At 46.7% G+C, this 20,070-nt stretch overlaps 1 long non-coding RNA gene across 4 annotated transcripts in view; it reads right to left on the bottom strand.

The window, feature by feature from the left end:
- LOC138568670 (uncharacterized) overlaps positions 1–19,531 on the bottom strand; it is a 106,165-nt gene extending 86,634 nt beyond the window's left edge. Inside the window, exon 1 of one of the 4 annotated variants that reach the window (XR_011302974.1) lies at positions 18,694–19,531. This is a non-coding gene — a long non-coding RNA (uncharacterized lncRNA). Of the gene's footprint in view, positions 1–18,207; positions 18,333–18,693 lie in introns of those variants that run through there. The other 3 variants (XR_011302975.1, XR_011302973.1, XR_011302977.1) reach the window with 3 other exon arrangements.
- Positions 19,532–20,070: the final 539 nt, after the last annotated feature.

Genomic DNA, 20,070 nt, shown 5'->3' with positions numbered 1-20,070 from the left:
AGTAATAAGCTGCTTAAATCCATAGGAACAGAGACTTGGACCACTCCATCCACTCTTCAGCCAGGCAGCTCCCAACTCACAGGACATTCACCCAACACATGCGCCCAACATTCCAGACACCTGGAAACCCAGACTAGCATGCTATCAACAGCATCAACATGGAGCCTTCCTTCGCAATATAGTAACAATAAAAAATCCTTGCCAAAACTAAACGCACACTGCTGCCCAACCACAACTCAACAAACATCTTCCAACACAGTGCCCGATTCATAGATTTTTTTGCACGGATCAAAGTGACGTTGCACTGCTGAAAAAGTGTATTTTACAAAGTCAGTGCAACGTCGATACATAGTCACTTTTGCAGTACAAAATGAGTTTGCAAGGACTTTCCACTGCAAAAATACCCTTTGCAGAGTTCTATGATTCAGGGTTTGTGTCGGCACCGCAAAGTCACTTTTCAGCAGTGTAAAGTCACTATGAATTCCATGAATCGGGCCCACAATCAAATAACACAACAACCACATGAACTGGAAGGCTCCAGGCACCAATGCACTATTCAGAGAGTTGCACACATCACAGAAACCTGCAACTAGAAAATGAACTGGCAGAGGAAATTAACCCATTTTCTAAGCAGCCTCTTATATGTCACAATATACTGCAACCTGCAGACGAAGCTGCAAAGGGCATTGACTTTGCACTCCACCATAATCTCAAAGTAACACAGTACAGAGATATGCGCCCATATTCTAAGCAAAAGATCATAATGAACTAGTGAAGACCCAGTGGTTTCTTGGCGCGGACCGGGGGATGTTCGAACCTGTGCTGCTCGAGCGTTTTCCTGCTCAGGCAAGCGCGTTGCCCCGAGCCTTCCCGAGACGCAGATGAAACGGGGAATGATGTCAGCTCATACTCTGGCTACCCACACCCTGTACAGATAGGTCTGCGCTTCAAACAATACAATAACAAATACAATAAGCGCCTCGTAAGACTATTTACCGTTTTTAAGTTATTATGCAGAGGTGACTATCATCTGAAAGCACCGCAGTCACATTCAAGAATTTCCAAAGAAGACCAGTTACTCATTAACATTCCTAAGCAACTCCTTCTGCATGAATGCACTTCCGTGGAAAACACGTTTAGCACAAACATAGCCCTGAGATGTCACCCATGATAAGTGTCTTCTTGAGAATTTCAACATCCACTGCTCTTTGTTCCCCTTGACGCCCTAGGGCCAAAAGTGTGCATGAGCCTCTCACAGGAAAAGGGAACGCATTCCTTAGAACTCAGCGGAACACACCCTCCCGCATGCACTCCACAGGGCACAGGGGCAGTGCGGCATTCGTCATTACCCAATGGCTGTTCCCTAAGGGCCTTTTAATCACTGCAGAAACATCCACGTCCATCCATCACCAATGCCACTACATGTTCCTTCTTGCTGTCCCAGGCCTGGCGCACCTATTCAAAGCCTGCCAATCGGGCACCCTACGTCAAGCACATCAGAACATTTTCCAAGCAACCAGGAGTGTTGCTAGGTCTGGAAAAGATCAGGGGCTAAGCTAATGTCAGGTCTGGCCGGCACTCGGGGCAGGGGTCAAGTCCTACATATTAAAGTGGGGGCACTCATCAACAAATGTAATGGAATGTCACTTTGCCAGAAATTATCATATCAAGGGGAAGTATGTACATTTCATTAAATTGGCTTTGCATAACCACTCAAATTGCACAGGGCGAATGGCATTTGCCTTTCACAAAACACCACACACAAAACCAAGGGAGGATATGTTCTTGTTTTTGAAACGATGTGCATGGTTTAAACTCCAAGAGCCAATACACAGTTTTCCCTGGGACTTGCAGTACCGAAATGGGGCATTTTACCTTTAGTTGTGTGCCGTTTTTCGTCAGGTTACATAGTGCAGTGGTGAAGTGTCCAGGCTGCCAACATGACAACTGTTTTACGATCCCCGTGTTCGGCTTAGCTTTAATGCATACATTCAAATAAGACACTCAATGTTTCTCATTTTAGGGGGGGGGGGACTCCGCCCTTCTATCCGGGGCTATAACTCCCTAAGCCCCCTGCTAACAACGCCTCTGCAAGCAACCGCCCCTCACTGAGAAGGAGAGAAATGAGCCCCACTGCTAATACGTCGCCACATTGCCAACTGATGCTGATTGGCTCACCGGTATAAATGTCTGACAGGCTCAGTGCCAGCTTATCTGAAGGAATGCATTGTGGTGAAGCAGACCTCCAAACCCTGAAGGGGGCCTTTAGTATAGCAGTCCCTCTGGCATGGAATAAACTCCCACTTGACTTGAGAGAAACACAATCTACAAAACAATTTAAGAAGAAATTGAAAACTCTCCTGTTTTACTAGACACATAAACCCTGCTTCTACGCCAGAGGCGTTGATAGGGGGGGGGGGGGGCTGAGGGGGCTATAGCCCCGGGCCTTTTGGTTGTAGCCCCAGATAGAAACTCAGGGGCTACAACCAAAGGGCTATTTCTAGCCCCGAGTCCCAACAGTCCTGACATTAGCTTAGCCCCTGATCTTTTCCAGACCTAGCAACACCCCTACCTAATCAGGCTACGATAAATCGCTGTCAGTTGGTCAGTCTTGTCCCTGTGTTCATGCCCTTAAGCCCATGGGTACTCGGTTGCATGTTACAAATACAAAAGGAAAGTAAAGGAAAGTAAAGGTGAAGTCCACTCTCAAATAAAAGCTTCTTAGGATAGTAAACAGATCAACCCCTAGGCCAATAATCATTCAATATTTTAAGGCACTAAGAACTCAGCTGAATTCTAAAATTCTATTTCTCCTATGTAAAGCCAGCTGCTGATCATTTCTTCCTGCTGGCATTAGACCAGCAAAAACTGTAGAGTCTTTTAAGGGTTTCCGTCTCCCTGAAAATTGAGCAAAATGTACTCTTGGCCTCAACTGCGGCAGAAGGCGCACATATTCTGTCACTTTGGCTGAATTTACATTCATGGATGGTTTATGTCTTTTGGGGTTTGTAGGTGTCATAATGACATGGCCAAAGACAAACATACAAGCAAGTATTAGTTTAAAACATACATATTTTAGTCGTGATTTCACAACAAAGAAGGAGGAACGGAGCCCTGATCTTCAGGAATATATCAGTGGCGGCTGGTGAATATTTCAATTAGAGTGGATTAAATGTTCCCACAAATATGTGTGAGCAACACAAAATGCAAGTTCAGCTTCAGCAAAATAAGTCAGAACTTATCGAAATAGCTGGAATTAAATTAAGGAAGAAAAAGGCGTTGCGTGTCATTTAAGGTCTACATTTCTGCTTTTTGAGCAAGGAGTGCAAACCAGCCAAGAGTTAAAATGATGCTTTATACAGCAGACCTTTTGGATAAATTGGGTAAAAAAGCACACAGTTTGCAATCAATATTGTAGTGTAAATCATGAAAAATAGATACAAGTCACCAACAGCGCACAGCAGCATTTCCAAACAAACTTTCATGATGCCTTTTCTCACAATATATGGTAGTATAAAATATGGTCATGCTGGCTGTATCCAAACGTTTCTATGCTGGCTGCATCAAAAAAGGCCTGTATTCCCATATACGAATATGCCAAATTTTGCTTTAAGCATAATGCCAGTCATTAAACTATCAGTATATTGTCCAAGCTGTTGTTACTAATGTATGCCAGTATTTCCACATAAGAACATACTTCTGTTGTCTTTGCCAATAACATTACCATGCCCCAATAAGAATACATGTCCAGACTGGCTGCAACATTGTAGGCCAGTATGGCCATGTAGGAAGTCTCATAATATTGGCTTAACCCTTGATGCTGTCATACTTCACGGCAAGGTGCGCTTATAGCTATGCAGACAGTGTGGCCCTTCATGCTCACTTCCACGTTCCTAGTGGTTACCATGGCAGCTCCTTCAATTCCAGGAGCATCTCGCCAGACTGCGTTCACACCGCCTACATTCCACGTTGTTCAGGAAACAGGAAACGCGGTGGTATGTCATCGCGTATCGCAGGACTCCTTAAAAGAGTATGGATGCCAAATGCGGGTGCTTCTAAACGGTGTTAGTACTCGCACGGTTACTCTGTGAATTCCAGTTTCCTGTTTGACTTCCTTGCTCTTGATGCCGGCTTTCGTTCTCAACTTTCTCGTCGGATTTCTACTACATGGCACCGTATCTTCCACCCAGACATCTCTGACCAATTCTGTCTTAATGGAATGCCTTCTGGATTACCCTTTCCTTGTTATTCATGCTTGCTTGTCTGACCTACGCGTTGCCTAAACGGATTGAGATTGGATTACCCTTAGATTGTATTCTTCTAGGAACCCGGTCACTTCACGCTTTCACAACGTGGGATTGAACTGTGTTGGATTAGTTTAGTGAGATTAACAGGAGATTACGCTTTGCACAGGACTTCCATGAACACTATGCAGTATTTAATATTAGGGTCGGTTCATTTCCAATACATCTAATAGATTTCCTGGTCCTTCACATCTGCCTTCATTCTCCAGATATAGATGCTGGATGATCCCACCAGACGTCCTTCCACCCCTTTTCCTAAACAATGTCCAGGTGTATTTCAGGTTAGTTCTTCTAGTATCACATTCAGTATACCTTCATTTAGGACACACGCTAATACCATCTGTTCTTTCTTTCCACAGCCTGGCGTATACCTGGTGGTATCTGCTCTTTCATGTGAACCTCAGTTTTGTCTGTCCAATTGTAACAGGCAGAACAGCGTTTCTTAAGAAAGATCGCCAATAACAATTATGAAGTTCACCTCCCTTTCCTTATCCAAATCAGCACACCTGGCCCAGCAGAAATCCCAACACACAAACGCAAGCACACACATATTCATTCACTCATTCATTTACTCACACAGCATTCACTCGCTCATTCACACGCGCACTCATACACCATACACTTGATCTTTCACACACACACATGCACACATACATTCATACTTGTTTTTTCCTTGACTTCATGCCGACTCACACAAAGGCCGCCTGGCTCCCATACAGCACGAACAGGAACCAGGAAGCTGGGAGCACTACTTGGTTCTTACAATATGTGAACAAGCTTGAGTGGTCATAGAACAATGCCTCAGGCTGTCTGAATGTGTGGGGTGTCCAGGAGTGCCCACAATTCCCTATGACAGTTAAAGCCAGCCCAGCAGTGCTCCCTCAGCTGCAGCAAGCAACTAGGGGAGTGCTCATTGTTTTCTTTAGGCTTGCTTGGCACCTCCAGAATGGGTGGCATGTCTGTGGTCCATCTCCCAATATGGACGAGCAGCATCTAGGCTATACTGAGGATAAAGTAAACTTGAAGCCCTAGAGATACCCCTTCCCAGTATAGCTGCAGCAAGTCCCTAGTGGAAGTCATTAATGAGAAGTTAAAATCTTACTGTATTCCGCATCTGAGTGCACACCCAAATATTACTTAAATATGATATAAAAAGCGTTTAGAATGCTTTCATCAGCCACTGGAGTAAAGAAGAGATTCCATTTACACGGCCAATGGCTGTTGATTCTGCCTCCAGGAAAGCATCATTTGAAGGGCCAACAGCAAGAGGATGTCCTATCCAACGATTCCCTGCCCCATGCCTCTAGTTTGGGTGGGGTGACCAGGGTACCCTCCCCATACTACTTCAGGGCTGGACATTATATAGCGTGTTATGGGGACAAGCTCCCCAGGTTCCCCCCCCCACACCAATAGGGCCAGTTAAGGGTTGCTGTCACATACCTCTATCATGTTCCCCTTTTCCCACCCCCCCATGAGAGTTTAGATGTCTGTGCATTTAGAGATTCTGTTGCCATATGATGCTAAACCCAACTCTCTTCCCTTTTCTATGGCTCTGTTGGTTTGAAACAGGGGGATTGAGATTATTCCCAACCACACCCAACAGTCACCTCTTCACCTCGGTACCATATAGAAAAAGCCTCCTCTAGGTTCTGGGTCAGGGTGTCTCCTTATCTGGACTGTTCAACGAGTTCTGAAATTACAGCCGGTCAATTCTAAGAAGTATTGGTTCAAGACGTCCCAGCATACCTGACATTCCTGCTCTTACTGGTTCTCTGTGGAGGCCAGGTGGGCTCAAACCTTTCAACAGACTTTGTAAACACTATGTACACAAGTATACAGTACATATTCGTTAGTGAGAAGCTCCTATGTGTGTACCTGTCCAGCCCATATTGCAGACCGTGGACTCTTGGAATCCAATACGGCTCTGGTGGTCTTCCTATCTATTTTGATTGGTAAATAGAATCTCTGCGATTCTCCCGCTGAGCAAGGACATGATGACTCAGGTCCATTGGATCAGGTTCTAGAAAAGTGTGAAACTGATTTGCCAAATGTACTCTATTTCTGCACCCAAAGCAGCAAATCGGAATATTCACAATTTGTGTTTGTGGGGACTTCATTGCTTCCACAGTTGTTCCACCAGAAAGATGACTGGAATATACCAGGCCTTTTAGTTGCTAAACCGGCCTCTGCAGGTGCAAAGGTAGTAGATTAATGAATTCCTCTGCCCTGGCCCCTAATTTTGTGGTGACACAAGGGAAACCTCCTTAAACCAGTCATTCCATCCACATCGCACAACGGGTGGTGGAGCACAGCCTTCAGTGTAGCTTCCACACAAACTCCCATAGGGCCAGGCAGGGGACATTGTCACATAGTGTTAGGAAAGATTTCTCTTGAGGCAACTTTTCCTCCATATTTGATGAAACCACAAACCTTTTGCTTTTGTTTTTGAACCTGTCCTTACTTTTTGCAGGGAAGTGAAGCCTTCAGGTTCACTCCCTTGGGCTTTTGCTCATTCTGTTATGTGGAAACTGATCAGTCCTTCAGACTATTGTACTGGCTTTTAGAAACATTTTAACAGTGCACAGAGCATCTTACAATGCAGTGCAGTGGGATACTTTGTTTCACCGCAGTCTTTTACACTTGGGATTTTTGGTTACTTTTATATGTGCCTAAAGACAAGCTGGTGGCCGAAGATACATATTTAAAATGATTGCGTTATTTATAGTGTGCACATTTGCGTTTACCGCGCCGGTCTGCTAAATGTGGCTTGTCATTGTTGTTTGGCCTTCTTCCTTCCTTCCCAGGCCAGGAAATCCCTTATATACCATGCATTCGCCCGGGAAAGCTGCTGCTTTCGCGGCCTACTGCTGGTCTGGTGCTGCGTGGACCCAGAATGTGGGTGGGACTGTCTGGCCCCACTCCACATCTGGGGTGCCTGAAAGTCTAATGAGTGAAACCCACAGTGGTCCCTAATTGCACCACTGCTGGCTATTGGAATGGTGCAGAACCTTACCATTGGTAGGCTTGGACTTGCTTCCAGCCAGTATTTATGATAAGAAGAGGATTCCTGCAGCCATTTCTTCAGATCACTGTTGGTGCCAAGTTTCCTGTGTAGAAGAGCAGCCGAATGGAGATCTGTGGATGACTAATGAAGAGGCCTGGCATCCATTCCTATGTTTGGCCTGGTGAAGTCCTGCTGGAATACCTAATCCATGAAGGGCCTGAGCAGGGCTTCAACCCTTGGACTGGTGGGACCAACCAGTCTCAACGCATTCCCGAGGATCCAGCCACCCTGAACCTTTGGAAGTGTCCCTGGACCACCCTGTGTACTGACCATCTCTCCAGTAGAATCTTTGCCGTTCCATGTTCATTGCCAGAACTATGGTGGTCATCAGCTCGTGCCTAAAGTCATCTTCCTGACAAGTTTCAGCTTCCCAGCATCAAGGTATCCTGCTCTGGAAGATCTTCTTCAACTGCAATTGGAAAGACGCCTGCTGTCGCCCATGTGCGGTAGCCATCACTGGAATTTGCCTTCCCCCATCTGGTGAAGTGTCCTCAGGAGTTCTCCATTGGTACCTTCTGTGTTTCTTCTTTGCAAAGGGTTGCACTCTGCTCCTGGAACCGACCAGAAGAATCCTTGCACCCACAGCTTCTGAGCATCTTCTACTGGATCCAACAGCAGGAAAAACTACCTACATTGACTCCCAGTTAACCTGCCTAGTCATGAGGGAAAATCGGAGTCAGGGGGGTAAGGACTACTGTCTAAGTTATTGAATGCATTCCTATAAACCTAAAGGTAACTGTATATATGTTTGATAATTGAGTATTGTATGTTACCACCTGATTGTTTCATTTTCTCTAGTGTGTGCTTTGGGCCTATAATGAATAGAGATCTGACCACTCTCCATGCTTACCTTGATTGAGTTTGGCTAACCTCTCAGAGTTCCCCTGTTCAACCAGGATTCCACATGGTAGAAACACTGACTCCATCTTGTTAGACAGCAAAGAAGGCATCTTGTAACACCCTGAAGCTCACCAACCTATAGTCATTGTTCTGATGTATCTCTAGGCAGCGTACAACAGGTTGGACCATTCAATCCTGATCTCCCACCTCAAATTATGTATGAGTATTGAAGGTTGACCACTGAGACAGATTTCCTCCTTCCCAAAAGATCGTGCTAAAACAGTGAGACTGGGTAATTTCAGGTCAGAGTCCACCATCCAATCATATGGCTTTCCTCAGGCATCCGCATTGTGTCCCTGGGTCTTCAAAATTTCCATTTCACCCTTGACTGCATTGATTGACCAAGTCATAATCTCTTCCAGCACCTACACAAAGGGCACCCAAGTAAGACTTTAACTTGTGAGTGACACTCCTATTAGGATTTCCTATACATCCACATGTTTAACTGCCATTCAAAGATGGATGATGGGTAGCCACCTCTCGTCTCAGCCCAGGAAACAAAACATAATCCTCTTGAGCAATCCAGCTCAAGCAATTTGTGTACCTAAAATCTGGCTGCTTAATCTGGCCCCCCAGTACTTAACGCTAGAAACCTGAACATCATTTATTTTCTTCAAATTTCAGTTTTATTGAAGATTTCAATCACATACAACAGTCAACTGTGGACGGCGTCCAAACCGCAGCCCCCTGGAGCCACTTAGGCATTAAACAACTTCAAGTGATTTTTTCCCCTTCTTTTTTCTCACCCCTCCAACCCCCACACTCTCACCCCCCCCCCTTGGTACAACTTTTCCCCCTTCACAGAGCACACGTTAACACCTTTAGGCACATTGACACATTAACATTTCAGTCCTATGGCTACTGGCCTCCTATTTGGTGAGCACATTTTCAGAGTCAATTGACATGAGTCCCCCGGTCCCTTGTGGACTTGTTTCTCTCGCCACCTCGCTTCTGGATCCCCTTCACTCGTGTCAGCCATTCAGACCCATGCAATCTATGGGCCCAGGCCCATATATTTTGCGATTAATTCAGCCCATTCCATCTCCAGAGGGCCAGCTAGTCAGTGGAGACCAGCTGTGAATATGTCCATAGTGTATACATTTTTAGCGACATTGGTCCATTCCCTTTTACTTGGAGGGTGCACATTTTTCCATTTAGTAGCTATACATGCCCTTGCGGCCAACATTAACGCTGCAGCCATTTTCGGAAGTCTTGTGTATTACCCATCCTCTTCCTCCATACCAAACAAAACCAACATGGGTGATTTGATTCGGGCTATACCATCTAGGTCTTTTATCCACCCCAGGACCTCGTCCCAGAAGATGTGTACCCTTGCCACATATGCCAGTAGTCGTCTCTCTCCTCACATTCTCTCCAACATTTGGGGCTTGATTTTTGGAACATTTTCGAGAGTCTAACCGGGTCGTAATGCCACCTGTGGATTAGCTTAATGGAGTGGAGTCTGTATTGGCAGGAGATTGATGTCTGGGCTACTCCCCTGCAGAGTCTGTCTCAGAGGTCCAGATCAATTGGTTCCCACATCCCATTCCCATTGACCCCTCAGTTTTCAGTGGAGCCAGCACTCGACCCAACTAAGGCCCTATGAATTGCCAAAATCAGCCTTCTCATTTCTGTCCTCTTATCTAGGAGTGCTTCGAAGGGTGTGAGGTCCCTTTATATCTTTTCCTTGGGCTCTGTTCCCGTGAGGACCCTTTTCAGCTGTACATCGGAGAATACCAAAAGCGTGCCTATGACCAGAGACTCCTCTACCTCAATTATTGTAATAAAGTTACCCTCTTTCCAGAGCTGTCCTATCTTTTCAAGCCCCGCTTTGTACCATTTCTGAAATCTTTTGGGGTTCGGTATCGCGTACATCACTCCCAGTATCCAGTGATGCCCCAGAGGTGAGGGCCATGTTGTCACACCCTTCATATCCACCCCTTGTCTCCAAATATCCCATAGAGTCCCCACAATAGGGTGCTCACAGATCCTACTTGGCAGCCTATTTCTCGGGACCCATAACCATTCCCCGACTGTGGCCGGGTGCAGCAGTAGGTTCTCCAACACAATCCACTGTAGTTCTCACTGGGACTGAAAGTAACGTACAAGGACTCTGAGTTGAGCAGCTGTTTAATAGAGCTTCATGTCTGGAAGGCCCACTCCCCCATTCTCTTTGGGTAATACCAATATACCACTGGTAATCCCTGCCTTTTTCCCCTGCCACAGGAAGCTCCGGAGGGAGCCCCGAATCTCTCAGAAGAATGTGTCTGGGATCTGGATGGGGAGCATTTAGAACACATAAAGGATCCTTTGGAGGACCACTATTTTAAGAGCATTGAGGAGACCCAGCCATGACATTGTTAGCTTCTGCCATTTTAGGAAGTCTACCTTTATTTTGGTCATCAGGGGGGGGGGGGAGATTCACCTCAAATAGGTTCCCAATATTCCTGCTGACATTTATGCCCAGTTATTTCATTTTGTCCAGGCTGATCTGCATGCCTTGTAATGTGAACCTTCCTATTTCCCCGTCCCTTCTCCTGGGGAAAAGCACTGATTTGGATCTGTTGATTTTTAGTTCCACCATAGAGCCGTATTGCTCAATCAGTAGGAGCACTGAAGGTATGGAGTTCAGTGGGTCCCTTATGTGTTCGAGCATGTCGTCTGCATACAGTGCAACTTTGTATTCCACCCCCTGACCGAGAATCCCACCACACCTGGGTCAGCTCTTATCTTCTGGGTGAGAGGTTCTATAGAGAGTGTGAACAGTGTCGTGGAGAGGGGACAACTCTGCCTAGTTCCCCTTCCCAGTTTGAACCAACGTGAATACCCACCATTGACAATAACACACGCTATTGGAGATGTGTATAATGCCATTAACCCTCGGAGGAGCCTTTCCCCTATTCCAAACTTTACAAGCACTACCTTGAGGAATCCCCACTCCACCCTATAAAATGCCTTTCATTGTCCACTGACAAGAGGGATGGGTCCCCACTCACCCCCTGAGCTGCATGAATCAGGTAGAGGGTTTTCCTCTTTGTGTCCACTCCCTGTCGGCCCTTAATGAAGCCCACTTGGTCCTGATGGATCAACCCCAGCATGTACCCTTTGAGTCTAGTCGCTAGGACCCGAGTGTATATTGTGTTGTCTATGTTCTGGAGGGAGATCGGGCAGTGGAATGACACCCTCAGGGATCTCTGCCCACCTTTTTTATTACTGTGATGAGCTCCCTGCCGAAGGACTTTGGGGCCTTCCCCGTGCGCAAAATACCATTGAACAATTCCGTCATGAATGGCAGTAGGGCATGGAGAAATGTCTTATAGAAGCCCAGAGAGAATCCATCCTTCCCCAGAGCCTTTCCCAGTGGTAATCTCGCCACCGCATTCTTAATTTCTTCTTCTGTTATGGTGGCCTCCAATACACTAGACTGCAAGGGGGAGAGTTTGGGTAGTTGGATACAAGCCAGGTACCTGTCTATATCACCCACTTCTGGTTCCACCTCTGATTCATATAATTTCTCATAGAAGGCCGCAAAGGCCTCCAAGATCCCTCCCCCAGATTGTTCATTTGTTCCTTCAGCACCCCCAATTTCTGTGACCCGTCTTTCGGCCCGCTTCCCCCTTAATCTATCTGCCAATAATGCATCCTCTTTATCTCCTTTCTCATAGAATGTTTGTTTCAGAAATTGTAGGTTTTGGATAATTTTCCCCTCTTCCAGTAAGCGCAGATCCTCCCTTTTCTCCCTTGCCTCCACTATGTATTCCTCTAGCCTCCCTGGTGGCTGGTGTGCCCTTTTGCCCAATTGTTTTATCTCTTCCATCAGCCTACCTTCGATTAGTGTCCGTTCCCTCATCTTCCTCGCCCCTTCGCTTATAAGAATACCTCTTCAGGTAGCCTTCCCAGCTTCCCACCCAACACCTCTCTCAACCTCCCCTGTGTGATTTGTCTTAAATTATTCCCCAATGTCCTTGCTCATCTTCGAGTGGAATATGGGTCTCTCCACAGTGATTTGTTACACCTTCATTTCGTCCCTCTGGGGGTCAACCCCATCCATTGTAGGTCCACCATAACCATATCATGGTCGGACCAAGAAATCGGAATGATCGCTGAGCCCTGTGCTTCTTCCCACAGGTCGCTAGAGATATAGATGTAATATATTCTGGTATATGTTCCATGTGGGGGTGAGTAGAAAAATAACCCTTCACGTGGGTGGAAGTGTGGCCATGTGTCTATGAGCCCATACCCCTTAAGTGCCTCCTGGAGTTCCCGATAACCTGGTCTTAGTGAGTCCTGCTCCCTGTCAAGTAGTGCTTGTCTGTCTAACTCAATTTCAGCCCATATATTGAAGGCGCCTCCTGTGATAAGATGGCCCATGCTATCTACCAATATTTATGCGAGTGTATCTTTCAAAAATCTTAGCTGCCCCATGGTTTGGGGCGTAGACCGTGGCAAATGTGAAATGTACCTTTCTTATGGTGCCCGATACCAACAGAGCCCTTCCCTACATGTCAGACCAGACATTGGTCAGTTCCATCTTGAGCGCCTTATTGACCAGAATCCCCACTCCCTCTTTTCTAAGAGGACCAGAGCTCCAGTATTTCCGGCCGATTAGCCCACTTGGGAGTCTTCTTTCTTCCTTCTTAGTGAATCTGGTTTCTTGTAGAAACAGGATGTCTAATTCCTCTGGAATTCCCTTGCAACCAATGATCTTTTCGTGGGTGAGTTCAGTCCTTTTACATTCAAGGTGCCCACCCTCAAGAGGTCACCCTCCATGCTATGTCAACTGTGGCCATCACGTTATCCCTATCCGGGAGCTCACCGCTTGCCACCTAGGAGGTTTACATGTGACAGTGGGAACTGTGCCATAGCTGGCAGACAATAGGGAGAGAGCCTGTACCAAGATCCCCTTCACTCCCCCCCTGCCCCTTTAAAAACTCCCTTCCCTCTCCCCCCAGGGATCCGATCCTCCCAGTTAAAAGCACCAGGTTAAAACCGAACCACATACAGCACCAGGGTCGGACTGGGACAAGAAATAGGCCCGGACAACAAAATAAAAGTGGCCCACCCCTCGCCTCAAAAAAGTGGCCGACCTCTCGCCTCAAAAAAAGTGGCCCCTTTCGGGATACCAATGCCCCTATGCCCTCGACAAAGACACTGTGGGGTGCTTCCGAACTGCACACAGTCAGCAACAAAGGCTAGCTATCATCCGGAGTCAGACTGGGCCATGCAATTGTCTCAGGCACCAAAGAAAAAGCGGCCCGCAGTTGCAAATGGCTTTTCATTCCTTTTGTGATACTGTTTGAATAGTACCCAGGCGGAGCTTTTTGATAAGTGACATGCAAATTGTATATTTTAAAGAATATTTATTCAGCAAGCAACACTGGTCAAAACTACTAGTCGCAGTGTGAATTAACTCATCAAACTGGCCCACATGGGCCAATAAGGGTCCGACTTTGGCCAAAAAAACGGTCCCACACCAGCATTTTGTGTTTTTGATTGGCCCTGGGCCTATTGTCCTACAGACCAGTCCGAGGCTGCTCCCAGCTTAACTGACTTTTCAGTACTGACACTTTTTCCCTCATCTTTTCCCCCAGTTGCAACCCCTCCCCACAGAAAAAAGTCATGTTTTACCATGGGCAGGGCCACAATCCATCTCTATCAAGGAAGCCTAAATGCTTTGAGAGCAATGTAGCAGCATGCAATACTCTTTACCTAACTATTCACGCCAATGAACAGGTACAGCCAGCTTCCAAAACGGATACGGTTACATTTCGCTCATGCCCACATTGCCCAACAAATACAACCAGCTCTGATGCCCAAGGGGCCGTACAGCATAACTGGTACAGCCTGCTCCCAGCTATGGTAAAGCCAGCTCAAACACAATCGGCTCCTGATCATTCTCTGTGAACGTTGCTGCACCCATTTAGTGACAGGTAGAGGAGCGAATTCCCACATATGTCAGGCAATAGATAGCGCAAGGTAATGAAACGGGTATTTGTAAATCAAACCACATCTGGCAGGGATGTCATGTAGGGGTTGCCAGGGCTCTGCCTGGTGACCCCTGAAGCCTCCCCTGCTACCCCTGTGGTCTCCCTTGCTACCCCTAATTTAAAATTGGGGCTCCTGGGCTGTGGTCAGCAGCATGTGGCTCTGTGTTTCTTAAGTGGCTAGTTCTCTGATAGCTATAGCTGGTAAGATAGCTCAGTGGGTTCAGCGCTCACTGCTGCAATGTGCGTGTGCTCTGCAGGGTGCAGGTTCAGCTCCCAGACAGGTCAACTCAGCTTTTTATCCTGCTGAGGTTGAGTGAGTACCAACACAGGTTGAGTGACTTTGTAGGTATATTTGGTCTATATGAAGCTCTTACAAGTAAGTGCTATATAATAACACACCATTATCATTTGTCCTTGGACATCTGCTTGCATTCACAGTAATTTGGTAAATTGGCCTATATGCGCTGATATACTGGTATGGAAACACGCTGCACCTACTAAAGCACGTAGGTGGATAACACACACCAGCAGATACCCAAACCAAATGCACATATACAGCAGACAAAGATTTGACACACACACACACACACACACACACACACAGGTGCCTCCATAATGCATCACAAACAAATACTCAGAACACATACTCCGTCTCCGCACACCTACACCACGACATACCATCCACAACATAGATCCACACGAAACACACACACACACATTACACGCTTGATTGTTACGCATGTCGCATCTGCATAAGCATAGACCAACTCACAGACACATCCAAGATAGACTTTCTCTGCAGAGACATACACAGGCAGACACACACACACACATAGATACTGCGCCAACCAACCACATACAGACATGAGCAACATAAACTATATATTCACACATAATCACGCACAGTACATATGTGGTGCACCCTACACAATCATGAACGTCCAGTAACACACACGCGATACTTACTGCACGTCCACCACATATACCCTCTCAAACATATACAAGGTGAACTCGGGCAGCCAGATGCACGAGACGCAACTAAACATATCCCCCCAAACCGCAGCACACAGCTCCGAGCCTATCAACATTGTAATGAAGTCCTCATGCGTTTAAATATTGACACTATTTATTTGCACATTCCATTGAAATGCAGTTGAGATCAGATGGGGCATAATTTTTGTGTGGGGTGGCCGTGGAGGGGTCACAGGTGGGATATGGCCATTTTGTAACTAAATATGAGTGTAAAACGCTGGCCCTGACTTGCAAAGGAAGGCGATTTCAAAGCTATGCATAGAATCACTCGCACGCACTACCATCGCTCCAGGACGTCATTATGGCGGGTGTAGGTGTGTGAAATGTAAATGTTTATAAATGTGTACATTTGTCACAGTGATCCCAGACGATCACAACAGAACGAACAGAGGGCAGACGGCACACTGATGATAATAAGTAGGAAAGTCACAAAGGAAATGAGTGCCATAAAGTTGTTCCTTTATAGTTAAGAGTTTTGCCGGGACTGTCCCGTAATGGGGTGCTCTGCTCTTTCCCCCTTTCTCAAGATTATTTTTTTCACTGCATTGTTCCCGGTTTTTGGTAGTAGGTCTTCTTAGCTGGCAGGCAGGAATGCACAATCTCAAACAGTAGGAATGTGACATTTTACAAATTAAGATTGTGATTGTAATTATTTGTAAAGTGCTTAAACACAAGTGTAGTGCTTCAAAGCTAGTGGTAATTTGTGATACAATAATTATAATATGTGTTTATTCCACCAATAACACTTGAACCTCCTTCTGCTCCAACCACTATTGAAATGTAGTGCCTTGACAGCCACTTTCAAGCGCTATTCCTACTTTTATGTTAGTTGCCCTGTCCCGGTCTGTTACTTTTTAAATCTGGTCACCCTATTTATACTACCTATTATATGGAGAGAGAGATAAAAGGAGAGAGAGAGAGAGAGAGGGGAGAGAGAAAAAAAAAGAGAGAGAGAGAGAATGTGACTTCATCAAGGAGATTTGATCGACTCCAAATCCATTGAATATTTTGTTCTTTTAAGCCATATTTCAGCAAATATATGCAGGTGGGAGCCCCAGAGCACCACCTTGCCCCCACCTAAATTATTACCCTTAACCCCTCTCCCCACATATGTTTACAGGCAGGTCACAGAGTCGTAAAAAAACGCACTCATTTTGAAATACCGCTGCGATGCTTTAACATTCAAATTTGGAAAAACCAAAAGGCGGTCCTAAGTCTCTATGTGCAGGTTACTGCCTTTTCTGGCTTACACATTTTCTGAATTTGATCTTTTGCAGTCAAGCAGAGAAGAAACGCAAAAAGCAGTACATTCTTGTAACGTAGTCCCCTCACTCTGACCGATCCATCATTACAGAAGGCGCGCCGCCCACATCTAATGCACACACGTGCCCTCTCCTACAAATGAGCCATTTGCCCTAAACATAACTTAAACCGTTCCCATCTGTAGACCACTAGGTTGCTTTTACCACCTAGCCACATTTCACCTCCTCGCTCCGGAAACGGCTAAAATCCCGGCTCATCCAGACCCTGCGCTCTTGTTCATAGTAGCGCCTAATACTAGTTTTTGTGGTCTCTGCACCATCCAAGCACTTGAATGTGTACTGTACATCTTAAACAAATAAATGCGTGGGCTTTTCTAAAATAAAACAAAGTGAAGGGTAAAGGGGTGGGTCAAGTCATTGAGACAAATAGGAAGCAGGAATGAAGTGGTGCGATTCTGGGCTTGCCCCCCCCTCCATTCGTTTCCTGTAAAGTGTGCTAGTAATGAATTCATTATGACTTGACCAGGTCATCTGCCCTGACAATATTCCATTCATGGATCCCAGCACTGCTGGTTTGTATGGCCAGTGTTCCACACTCCCTCTTTTCTGGAATTCGTATAGCCCACATACTTCACATGGCAGGCAGTACAGCAGGTGCCTAGTGTCACTGGCGTTAAAACAAAACAAAAAAAAAATCAACCCAAAAAAAAACCACAGTGATGAATGAAGCGAAATGCTCAGGGAGCGGACCCGGGGATTTGCGGCCTAATCTGCGTGAAGGAATCGGCTACTGTCGACGAATGATGCCCTGCTCAAGAGAGATGGGAGGTGAAACGTGGGTTATGTCACTTATGTGAGATTCTGGCAGGAAAGTGAGGGAAATAAACGCAGCCGACGCAAAATGGCCATGGTTTAAAGTTGACAGCTTTACTCAACGCTGCCTGGAAGTATTTTTTTTTTGTTCTCATTTGAATTTCTGAAGATTTAATGCACTGCACAGCGGTACATGAGTTTTATGTACTCAGATGAAATGCTTGTTTCCGTGAAATGACTGTGAAATGGATTGTTCAACTAACTCATACAGCTGGTACGATAGCTCAGCAGGTTGAGCTCTCGTTCGTGCAAACTGTTTGATTCACAGGTTCAAATCCCGACAAGGTCGACTCAGGCTTTCTTCCTGAGTAACATCTTCTATTGGGTAATATAAATGTATGTAACATTTGTTCTATGTAAAGCGCTTTGGGTAAAAGCGCTATGTAAATAAAAAAAGTTATTATAATGTACTTGTGTCTCAGGTAAGTTTGCCATCAGGCCAGAGGTTAGCTGTTGTGCTTTGTTCTGTTCTAATGATTTACACATGGTTCTTTTTATGTCAAAGCAGGCAGAGAGAGTTTTTTTTTCTGGAAACTTCTAGAAGCTTTGTATATCTAAAATAAAGAACTTGGGGACAGATTGTAAAATGTAAACATGAATAGAGGGGGAATTTGCACTCAGTCTTAATAATTAGTACCCAGAACTGTTGAATCATTAGAACTCGCATTCCTCTACAGAACCCTGCAGCTCCTGTTCTGCAGCCTGTCAGGCTGTTAAAAAGGGGGAAAAAACATGTGCCAACCAGGCTCTGTCTCGGGAGGATAGCTCGGGGGCAACGCGCTCACCTTGGAAGCAAGACGACACAGAGCAACACAAGTTCGATTCCCCCGGTCCGCGCTTAGAAACCTTCGGGTATTAAGAGCGTTATAAATAACCTATCATATCATATCAGGCTTGGCTCCACCCCAAAAAGGACGGGCCAGCTCAAACTGCAAGATCCCAGCCAAATTCAGTTGAAAAGATTCGATGGATTTGGCTTCGACCAAATCTCCTGCCAGTAAACCTTTGGCTGGCTGCTCGGATTTGGGTGAAGTATTCCAAACAAAAAGTTTCTAATGCCCCTCCAAAACTGGAAAGATTGGGAAAGATCCATTAAAAAATGTTAAAGTAGTACCTGCAGTGATATTAATGATACATATGGTGATCCATTCTTGTATCACTTCACACAGCAGACCTGCATGCAGCCCCCCCCCCGCCCCACCCCAGGCACACTCACATGGCATGGCATGGCATGGCAGGGAAAGCCCCTGAAAAGACAGTCCACTCCTTACCTCAGTTGGCTGGCTGTTGGCTGGGCTGCCTGATGCTGTCTGTGTGGCCGGCACTGGCAATGGGCACTCCACTTTGTGCTGGCCGGCCGCCTCAGTGCTGCCTTGTGGTCCTCCTGTCTTGTGTGGGCTGTGGGCACTGGCACAGTCGTCGCTCTTCGGTCGAGAGAGTCGAGGTCCACTGCAGACGGTGTGTGCTTCAGTGCTTGTGTTGTGGGGCACTGGGGCTCATACAGCAGCAGCCCAGCCACTCCAGCAGCATAATGTATGAATGCATTTGGCGGCAAATTGGGCAGGCATTCGTCCACGGTGCCGGCGGCCCCGGGGCCCAGCCCAGCCCCCAGGCACACAAGTTGAAGACAGTTGCTAACTTGCTTTCAACTTTGCAAAGAAGTGTTACTAACTTCCTGCATCAAAGTTGAAAGCAAGTGTGAAATCAATGTGGAGTGTCAGTCACTGTGTTTACAGTACCGGGCTCGGCGCCTCGGCCCCAGCTCAGCGGTGCCCGCAGGCAGGCTGCACCCCCCTGGGTCAGGAGGTCTCGGAGGGGGGAGGAGGGAGGCAGGTGTTACAATTGCTTTGGTCGGTGTACCGTGTTTGCAATTGCTAAATTCAGCCTGCCTCCCTCCCACAGTACAGATTCACAACTGTCGTTCTCTCTCTCTGTGGGCTGTGGCCGCCGCAGCCACAGGCCAGAGGCTCGTGAGCTGACGGCAGGCGCACCGGCCCCCTGCAGTGGCACTGGCGGGCGCCCAGCAGGCCCACCGACGCGACACCGGCCCGTGAATTATGCACATGCATCATAAATTATGATGTATGCATGATGCAGATGCAATCATGAAAGCAAGGTAACATCTAGTGACTACTAGTGTTACCTTGCTATGATGATTGTGCAGAGCAGCCGGCACCGCCGGCGTGCCGCACCTCCCCCTCGCCCCTCCTGGCTGGCTCCCGCCTCCCGCCTCCATGCCCTGCTCCTCACTCACACCAGGGCACTGGCAGGCGAGGCGACTCACTCCCCCCGCCCCCCCCACCCCGGCTATCCCCATCTGACTTGGCCGCGCACTGTTTGCAGCGCACACACACAAAAAAAAGACATTATTTTTTTTTTAAAAACGGCCCAGAGGTGGCTGCCGGAAAACCGGCCCCAGGGGACCCCAAAGTCTTTCGGCCACGGGCCGAAAGACCGAAAGGGCCAGTCCGACCCTGTACAGCACCTGTTCAGTCGGATCTCTTTCGCATTGAACCACTTGTTCTAGAGCCCTTCTTTCTCGCCCCCTAACAGTTTCTCAGAAAACATCAGATACCATACCCTGAGTTTCTCGTCTCCCTCAACACACCATTCACAAGATAAAAGCCTTAGTGGGTTTCAAAAAAACT

The sequence above is a fragment of the Ambystoma mexicanum genome, chromosome 1p (assembly GCF_040938575.1).
Source record: "Ambystoma mexicanum isolate Mex_15411 chromosome 1p, UKY_AmexF1_1, whole genome shotgun sequence".
NCBI classification, from domain to species: domain Eukaryota; kingdom Metazoa; phylum Chordata; class Amphibia; order Caudata; family Ambystomatidae; genus Ambystoma; species Ambystoma mexicanum.
This window is presented reverse-complemented; position numbering and strand designations above follow the sequence as displayed.